General features: G+C 48.2%; 1 pseudogene; it reads left to right on the forward strand.

Annotated features, from left to right (window-relative positions):
- LOC133779805 (S-norcoclaurine synthase 1-like) overlaps positions 1 to 8,453 on the forward strand; it is a 147,618-nt pseudogene extending 139,165 nt beyond the window's left edge.
- The last annotated feature ends 303 nt before the right edge of the window (positions 8,454 to 8,756 follow it).

Raw genomic sequence — 8,756 nt, forward strand, 5'->3', positions numbered from 1 at the left:
ACTGCCGATAACCATGTTTCCGACCTGGAAGAATGCTTCAAGATACTACGGGAGTATGGCATGAGGCTTAATCCACAGAAGTGCACTTTTGGAGTCGCATCAGGAAAATTCCTGGGTTTCATCGTCAATACCCGAGGAATCGAGGCAAACCCCGACAAGATCAGGTCACTGCTCGAGCTTCCCTCACCCAGGTCGCGCAAAGATGTCCAAGGCCTGACAGGAAGGGTGGCAGCCCTCAATCGGATTATTTCAAAATCCACCGATAAGTGCTTGCCATTCTACAACCTGCTTCGAGGAAATAAGAAGTTCGAATGGACAGAAGAGTGCGAAAGCGCTTTCCTCGACCTAAAGGCACATCTGGCCGAGCCACCCGTACTATCCAAACCAAAAGCAGGAGAGCCTCTTTTTCTCTACCTGGATGTCACAGAGGATGCAACCAATGTCGTATTAGTCCGGGAAGAAGACCGGATTCAGAAACCAGTCTACTACATCAGCAAGAGACTTCTCGGAGCTGAATCCCGGTACCCGTTGATGGAGAAATTGGCGTTCTGCCTTATCACGGCCTCGCGAAAGCTCAGGCCGTACTTCCAGTCCCACTGAATACACGTCATGACCGATCAGCCTTTAAGGTAGGTTTTGCAAAAACCTGAAGCATTGGGACGTCTGTTAAATTGGGTCGTCGAACTCAGTCAGTTCGAGATTTTGTACACCCCACGAACTGCTATAAAGAGTCAGGCCCTGGCCGATTTCATAGCAGAGTGCACAGGATTCCGGGAGGATCCTGCAGAAGACTCACCCCAGGTCACCTCGGCCCAGGCGTCGTGGAGGATCTTCGTGGATGGTTCATCCAACGAGAACGACTCCGGAGCTGGAATCATTTTGATATCCCCTGAGGGACATAGATTCCACTCGGTGCTGAGATTCGGGTTCAAGGCCTCCAACAACGAGGCCGAATACGAAGCTTTGATGGCTGGGCTGAGGATAGCCCGGGAGCTGAAGGCGGTCTACGTCCGGTGCTTCAGTGACTCCCAGCTAGTGGTAAACCAGGTTCTGGGCGAATATCAGGCACGAGGACCTAAGATGGCTGCCTACCTAGCAAAGGTAAAAGTTGAGCTGTCCGAATTCGGGCGAGGCTCGATCGAGCAGATACCTCGGGAGCAGAACGCTAACGTGGACGCTCTCGCCAAACTCGCCACCTTTGGGGAGACGGGGACCTTGGGGTTAGTGCCGATAGAATTCTTGGAGAAACCAAGTATAGAAGAAGCCAGGACGGAGGTCGAGATGATCGACGCCATGCCGACCTGGATGACCCCTATCCTTGAGTATCTCGCCGAGGGAAAGCTGCCTGAAGGGCGTAATGATGCGCGGCGAGTGCTGTATCAAGCTCCCAGGTATACGATAGTAGATGGGGTGCTATACCGACGTGGGCACTCCCTACCTCTCCTACGATGTGTTCTTCCAGACAAAGCAAAGGCCATCCTGCAGGAAGTGCATGAGGGATTTTGCGGAGATCACACTGGGGGGCAAAGCTTGGCCTTAAAGGTCCTGAGGCAAGGATATTACTGGCCCACTCTGTCCAAGGACTCGACCTCATACGTGAAGAAGTGCGACAAGTACCAGCGATTCGCCACAGTTGCCCGAGCTCCCCCAGTCGAGCTGAAGATGATCTCGTCCCCATGGTCATTTGCAGTTTGGGGGATCAACTTGGTTGGCGCCCTCCCTACTGGAAAAGGCGGGGTCCGTTACGCCGTGGTGGCCATCGACTACTTCACGAAGTGGGCGGAGGCACCTCTGGCAACGATAACTTCCAAAAAAGTCCTTGACTTCGTGGTTAAGAGCATTATCTGCCGATTCGAGCTGCCCAAGAAGATTGTTTCCGACAATGGGACTCAGTTCGACAGCGACCTGTTCACCGAGTTTTGTGAAAGGTACGGAATTGTGAAAAGTTTCTCCTTCGTGACCTATCCTCAGGCAAACGCCCAGGTCGAGGCTGTCAACAAGACTCTACAGGCGAGCCTCAAGAAGAGACTAGACGAAGCGAAGGGGGTCTGGCCAGAACAGCTCCCCCAGGTTCTCTGGGCATACCGGACCTCGCATCGGACTCCTACGGGTCTTACTCCTTTCTCCCTGACCTTCGGGAGTGAGGCAGTCCTCCCTGTGGAGATTAAGGTACTTTCGCATAGGGTCCAGGCATATGACCAGGACCGCAACCACGAGCTACTCTATGCTTCCCTTGACTTGGTTGATGAAAGACGAGAAGATTCGCAACTCCAGCTCACCCATTATCAGCAGAAAAGCACTCGCTATTTCAACTCAAAAGTCAAGAAGCGCGCCTTTAGCGTTGGCGACCTGGTCCTCAGGAGAGTTTTCGTGGCCAGTAAGGATCCCAAAGATGGGGTATTGGGACCGAACTGGGAAGGACCATATCAATTCATCGAGGTCATTAAAGAGGGAACTTACAAATTAGCTCGGCTAGATGGAGGGGCAGTCCCACGAACTTGGAACGCCATCCATTTGAAGAGATATTACCAACGATTTCCTTGTAAGGCCTTAAAGGCCATTTTCTATGTATTACGCAATGAGAATTAACTTTTCGTTTGTGATTGTACATGTTTACAAGTGTAATCTAAAGTAACCACGAGAGACCCTTTCCTAGTTACTTGGGGGGCATATGGTACCTGGATATAACCAGGTCGCCTTAAAGACTTAGAAGTTGATTCATATCGATTGATCACTGTTCTTCTTAAAGAGCACGAGATATTGATAAAAATTAACACAAACTAAGTCCTATCCTGGATCTAACCAGGTCGCCTTAAAACTTAGAAGTTAATTTAAATCTATTTATCGTTGTTCTTCCTAAAGAGCACGAGATATTGATAAAAATTAACACGAACTAAGTTTTCAAATTAAGTTCCTGGATATAACCAGGTCATAAAACTTAGAAGTTAATTTACATCTATTGATCGTTGTTCTTCCTAAAGAGCACGAGATATTGATAAAAATTAACACGAACTAAGTTTTCAAATTAAGTTCCTGGATATAACCAGGTCATAAAACTTAGAAGTTAATTTAAATCTATTGGTCGTTGTTCTTCCTAAAGAGCACGAGATATTGATAAAAATTAACACGAACTAAGTTTTCAAATTAAGTTCCTGGATATAACCAGGTCATAAAACTTAGAAGTTAATTTAAATTTATTGATCGTTGTTCTTCCTAAAGAGCACGAGATATTGATAAAAATTAACGCGAACTAAGTTTTTCAAGATTGTAACTAAAATGCGTAAAGGCAAAAGGGAGTAAACCAATTAAAGGTAAAAATTAATTGTCTCGAGGTGGAAACACCTCATGCAAAAGTTACAACAACAAAAAAATTAAGAATGAAAGAGTGGGAGCAAAATGGAAAGGCCCTAGGTTCCACCAGTTGGCCCCTTGGAGGTCACCGTCTCGCCCTGCTCAGCTGCGCCGGAGGCTTCCCCGGCCTCAGAAGGTGTTTCTTTCTCGAGGCGAGCTTTGAATCCCTCCAGCAAGGGCTCCCAGATGTTTGCAACCAATAAGGAGAAGTCGGCGTCCGGATTATAGGCCCAGCAATGGTAGAACATGTCTTCCATGGCGGTGCCTGAAGCTGCCTGCTCGGCCTCCAGGGCGGCCTTGGCCTCAGCCTTCGCAGTATCCAGGTCCGCCCGCGCAGTGGCCAGGGCGGCTTTGGTGGTCTCGAGCTCTTGTAGCTTGGGACGGGCCTCTTCCAGCTCGGCCTGCGCGGCCGCCAAGGTGTCCTTAGTCATCTGCAAGGAATTCTGGTGAGTGGCCACAACCTTCTTGTGCTCGCTCCTCATATCTTCGAGCTGGGCCTTAGTCCTGGCTATGCTCCGATGAAGGGCAGCGGCGCTCTGCGAAAATGGAAAGGAAACTGCCTTAGAAAAAAAAAAGGGGGAGAAAGGAAAAACAGGGCAAGGCATGATAATCAAAAACCATAAAAGGGTAAGGTCAGCTTACCGTTATGGCCATGCCCAATGAAGACTCCAGCACGCTCACTGGGCTCCTTGTTTTGATGGCCCTGAGCTCCCTCTCGTTGAACTTGTAGATGTGGCTGACGGCATAGTTCGTTGTCTCGTACACCGTTCCCCGGAAGGCCTCTGGAATCTTCTCCAGGTCCTGGGGGTCAACCGGGATGCGCACCTCGGCAGGTGCAATTGTCGAAGCCCTAGGCTCTGCCCCTGTGTCCCGGACGAGGGCCGGAGCTCGCGGAGGGGGTGGGGGCGTGCTGCTCCCCCCTGCAGCAGGAGGAACAGTCTCCACGACCTGGGCGGCTGGGGGCTGCTCTTTCTCCTTCGCAGGAGATTTGGTTGGGGTCCCGGCGGCTTTCTTCGACGTCCGGAGCTTTTTCATTTTGGGCCCAGAGACCCCGGCTGCGGAGTTCCCCCCGGCGAACGCAGCTCGCAGACTCCCTCCGGGCTGAGACATCTCTTCTGTCAAAACAAAGATATGGTTAGTACAAAAGTTAGCAGTCATGCAAAAACAAAAAACAAAAAAAAGGGGGGGGAGAAATTCAAGTATATATATATATACTAAAGGGAATCCTACCCCCCGAGCTAGAAGAAGAACCTATGGTTACGACCATCGGCCCCGGTGCTCCTGCAGGAGAATCTAAGTCAACTACTTCCCGAGCTAGCGCAAGTTCTGGATCCGAGGCTGGTTCAGGGCTAGATTCTTCTACGTATTTCCTAAGTCCCGGAGCTACGGCGCCCCTCCGGAGTGATGACCATGACCGAAGGTTGGTCCCATACTCCTCAAATAGGATCGACCTAAAGGGTAAGGTGTTATCTACGACTACGGTACCCCTAGGGCGGCTATCTTGGTAATCCAGCACGAGCTGGTCGACACAGTGGAGCAGGGTTGTATCCAGGTCCGGATCACTTCGGTGGCGTTGGATGATCTGTTTGGGATTATACCTAGCTAGCCGGGGGTCAGCAGTGGCCCTATCTAAATTCCTAAACATATAAGGGTTACCTTGGCCAGAAGGACCCGCGGCCGCTCCGGACCGGATCCTCTCCTCATCCGTTCTTTAGGCGACCTCCAGCGCCTGCTTCCTCGTCCTCCTCATCTTCATCCCCCGCGACCTCCTCCACGATGATAGGCCTCATATCGCGGGCTGGGGGAAGCGCCCGGGACCTCCTCAGGTTCAGAGTCTGACCTTCGGAGATCAGCTTACAGGCCAGCATCGTCTCATCTGTCACGAGCAGACGATAATCCTTTTCACTGGGGGGTAAGCTCGCTGTCTCGTACTGGCTGCAGAGTTATCCTAAGTCAGAAATGGATATAGGGGAAGCTAACCAATACTTAACTTATGAGGTAAGGTTGAAAAGCACTTACGAGGACGATTGAAGTAGTGGAGCTCGCAGTTTCGAAACCCCGTCGACATAAAGAATTGATCTTTGAAGTCGTTGGGGTGGCTAGGCAGCTCAATGACCGCAGCCGTGTTGGGGAACCGGGTTAAGTAATAAAACCCGTCACCTCGCCCCCGCTGCTCCGGGCTGGCCTTGAGGCAGAAGAAGTACAGGATGTCCGCAGGAGTGGGGACCTCCCACTCCTGTTTCAGGAACAAGTATCTCAACCCCGCCAACAAACAATAAGAGTTGGGGGGGAGCTGGAATGGGGCCAACCTCACGTATTGAGGAAATCGACGAAATACTGATCTAGCGGGAGGAAGGCCCCCACCTTGAAATGCTCGTCGCTCCAGGCCGAGAATGCCTCATCAAGCGACGCGCAGCTCCGCTCGCCCTCTGCGGGAGGTCGGGCAATCACGGATTCTCTCCCCAGCTCGATCTTGTGGGAGAGGAAGATCTTGTTTACCTTCACCTGGTCGGTAATCTTTGAGACGATCCTCTCCGCCTCAAAGAACGCGTCAGGGGCCACCTCGAGCTCCTGTTCCACCGCTGGCCCGAAGTTGGGAATCGGGGAATCGACCATCACCTCCTTTCCTTTGTTCTGTTGCGAGGACGAGCTGCCAGCAGTCTTTTTTGGAGCATTCTTCTTGGGTGCCATCTAGTCGCCTAGCGAACAAAACAAAAAGATTTCAGAAAAGGCGACCTAAGCATGAGGAAGGATCAGAAGGAGTGTTCTTTACACGAGCTGAGGTAAGCCCAGCCCGTGGAGAATGAGACCACGCGGTTCTATGAACACGCGCCTGTGCTCCCAACAGATCCCCGATTACTCGGAATTCGTGTGTCAGGAGGGCCAGGATAGAATTTGCCTTGGAAGGAAAGTTTCAGTAGGCAAGGAAGGCAAAACCACCTGTGAAGCGTATCCCCTGAGCTACCCGGTTTTGCACCCAAAATACTGAATACTTTAAACCAGCATACCAAAAATCCTACCCAAAAAATTTCCCCAGAAAATGCATCCTATAAACCATGCTCCTAAATGGTTTTCTACTGCAAAGATACCCTAACCTAAAAGGCTTTCACCCTTCATTCCCACAAAACCCAGCAAACCCTTGCATGCGGCTATAGTAAATATTTACCTAAGCTACAGTGAAAAATAATTTCAAAACATGCACAGTCAGGAGACTTACAAAGTGTTTTGGTTGAGAAAAGGGTGAAGGGATCGCCTGGGTTAGGGCTTCACCAGATCAGTTGATTCCAATGCTTCGAAGGAGTCTTTGCGCCTGAACTTCTTGAACGCTGGGAATGGCGGTCGGAAATAAGAGGGTTTCTCTTTTGAAGATAATGAAGAGAGAAGAAGAAGAAAATTTCTGAGAATTTTCAAATGAACGGGTGGCCCATGCATAAGGTGGCCACCCCTTTTATATACGTGAAGGGTCACGTGAAGAGGGCCGTTAGATTGCCCTGATGTGGGATCCAAGGCCCTCCACTCGAAAGACGAAACGACGGCTAGGTATAGGCTAGGCCATTAAATGCGGTTCTCGGAAGACGTACCGTCACTAACCATGATGTTCCACGTATTCGGCGCCTGCGTAGAATGTGGAATATGAAGAGTTCTTGGGGAAGCCTAAAAGCCCCTACTGTGGCCCTATGCGACGTCGTGCACCACGAGCAGGGGCTTGGGGGGCAGATGTACGCCCTGATTTTCCCACGGGCTGATTAGCGAACTGAGATACGGCCTAATCATGACTACCACGTGGACATCCCCAAGACCGGAGCTGCCATCGTAAGGTCCTACCTCCTTAGCTCGAGGTAACCTAAGGGTTCGCCAAGATTGCTTAAGGACTGTCTGGACTCTGAGGGCAACAGGTCGAGAGAAGCATCCAGCTCGTGGTACGGGCTAGAGTTGGAGGCTGTGACCTTTTGTAAAGTCAACCACGCAAGGTAAATGTGCATATATCAGACATCACGTGTCTGATATACCCCTGACTTCTCGGACACGCAGCAGGAACGTGCGTATTCAGACACCCACGACTGGGTTGGGCCGTGCGGCCCATTATCCCCTTACCTATTAATTTGACCACACTTATGTGTCAGGTTTAGGAATTAATAGTTGACATGATAGGTAAGAAGGTCACGGGATGACCTTCTTACCAACTCTCAGGTGTCTTCTCCTATAAATATGGAGACCCTGGGAGTTATAAGGGGTTGGATTCTATATTGTAAGAAATACCATGTAAAAGAATACCCAGTATCTAGCAATAATACTGACTGGTGGAGTAGAAGGATTTTAACCTTTGAACCACCTAAAAAACGTATTTTGTGTCACCATTTCATTTCCAAGATCATTCATCTATTTCGGTTCAACATAAGCACTAATCCCTTCCTCTTTCTTTTCTTAATTACATGTTGGCGAAGAACCGCGTCAACAACATTTATTTTGATATAACTTTGTGGAAGAGTAGTTGTAATTATGTTTGCTAAACTAAAAGTGTGCACACACGATCTTTTTTTTAAATATATATATATGGATTTTCGGTACAATGATTTAAAGTAAAAGTTTAGATTTCTACATGTTATTTTTTCTTGTATATTTTGAGGGTCATTACAGAAAATGCTTTAGAAAGATGATTAACAAAAGATTATTAACTTTTCTATACTGTTCCTTTTTTTACCAAGTCATGTGACAAATTTGTACCTACATGGCTCCATACTCATTTGCTAAAGAACTATCCAACATTTGGGATTTTTAAAAAAGAAAAAAAAATAGAACTTGATTGTCCAAACATTGATAATCCTATTTTAAAACCCAGCAACCAAAGACAACTATTAAGAATAAATGTTCTTAATACAACTGAAACATGCAGAAAACAAAATATTTGAGGCTAAAACACATAAACATGTACAACCATGTATGCAGATAATGAACAATGGGGAGTACAAGAGCATATAGAGCACAGAGTTGTTGTGAACCCAGAGAAGTAGCGTCTTTCCATTGCTGCATTTCATGGTCCACATGCCAAAGACATTATTGGCTCTTTACCAGATCTAGTAAAAAATAGTAAGGCTAACTAGAAAACTATTATCACAGAGGATTATCTCAGACTTGTGTTCAGCAAAACGCATGATGGTAAAAGCCAAGTAGATTGTCTGAAGGAGTAGTGGCTCATAAGAACACAAGCTGATACTTTTTGTACAATGAACACATCAAGATTTCAATGTTGTATATCAAATTTGCCCCATGATTTGAAATTTGCCCCATGGTAAAAGCCAAGTAGATTGTCTGAAGGAGTAGTGGCTCATAAGAACACAAGCTGATACTTTTTGTACAATGAACACATCAAGATTTCAATGTTGTATATCAAATTTGCCCCATGA

This window comes from Humulus lupulus, chromosome 5 (genome assembly GCF_963169125.1).
Source record: "Humulus lupulus chromosome 5, drHumLupu1.1, whole genome shotgun sequence".
Classification (NCBI taxonomy): domain Eukaryota; kingdom Viridiplantae; phylum Streptophyta; class Magnoliopsida; order Rosales; family Cannabaceae; genus Humulus; species Humulus lupulus.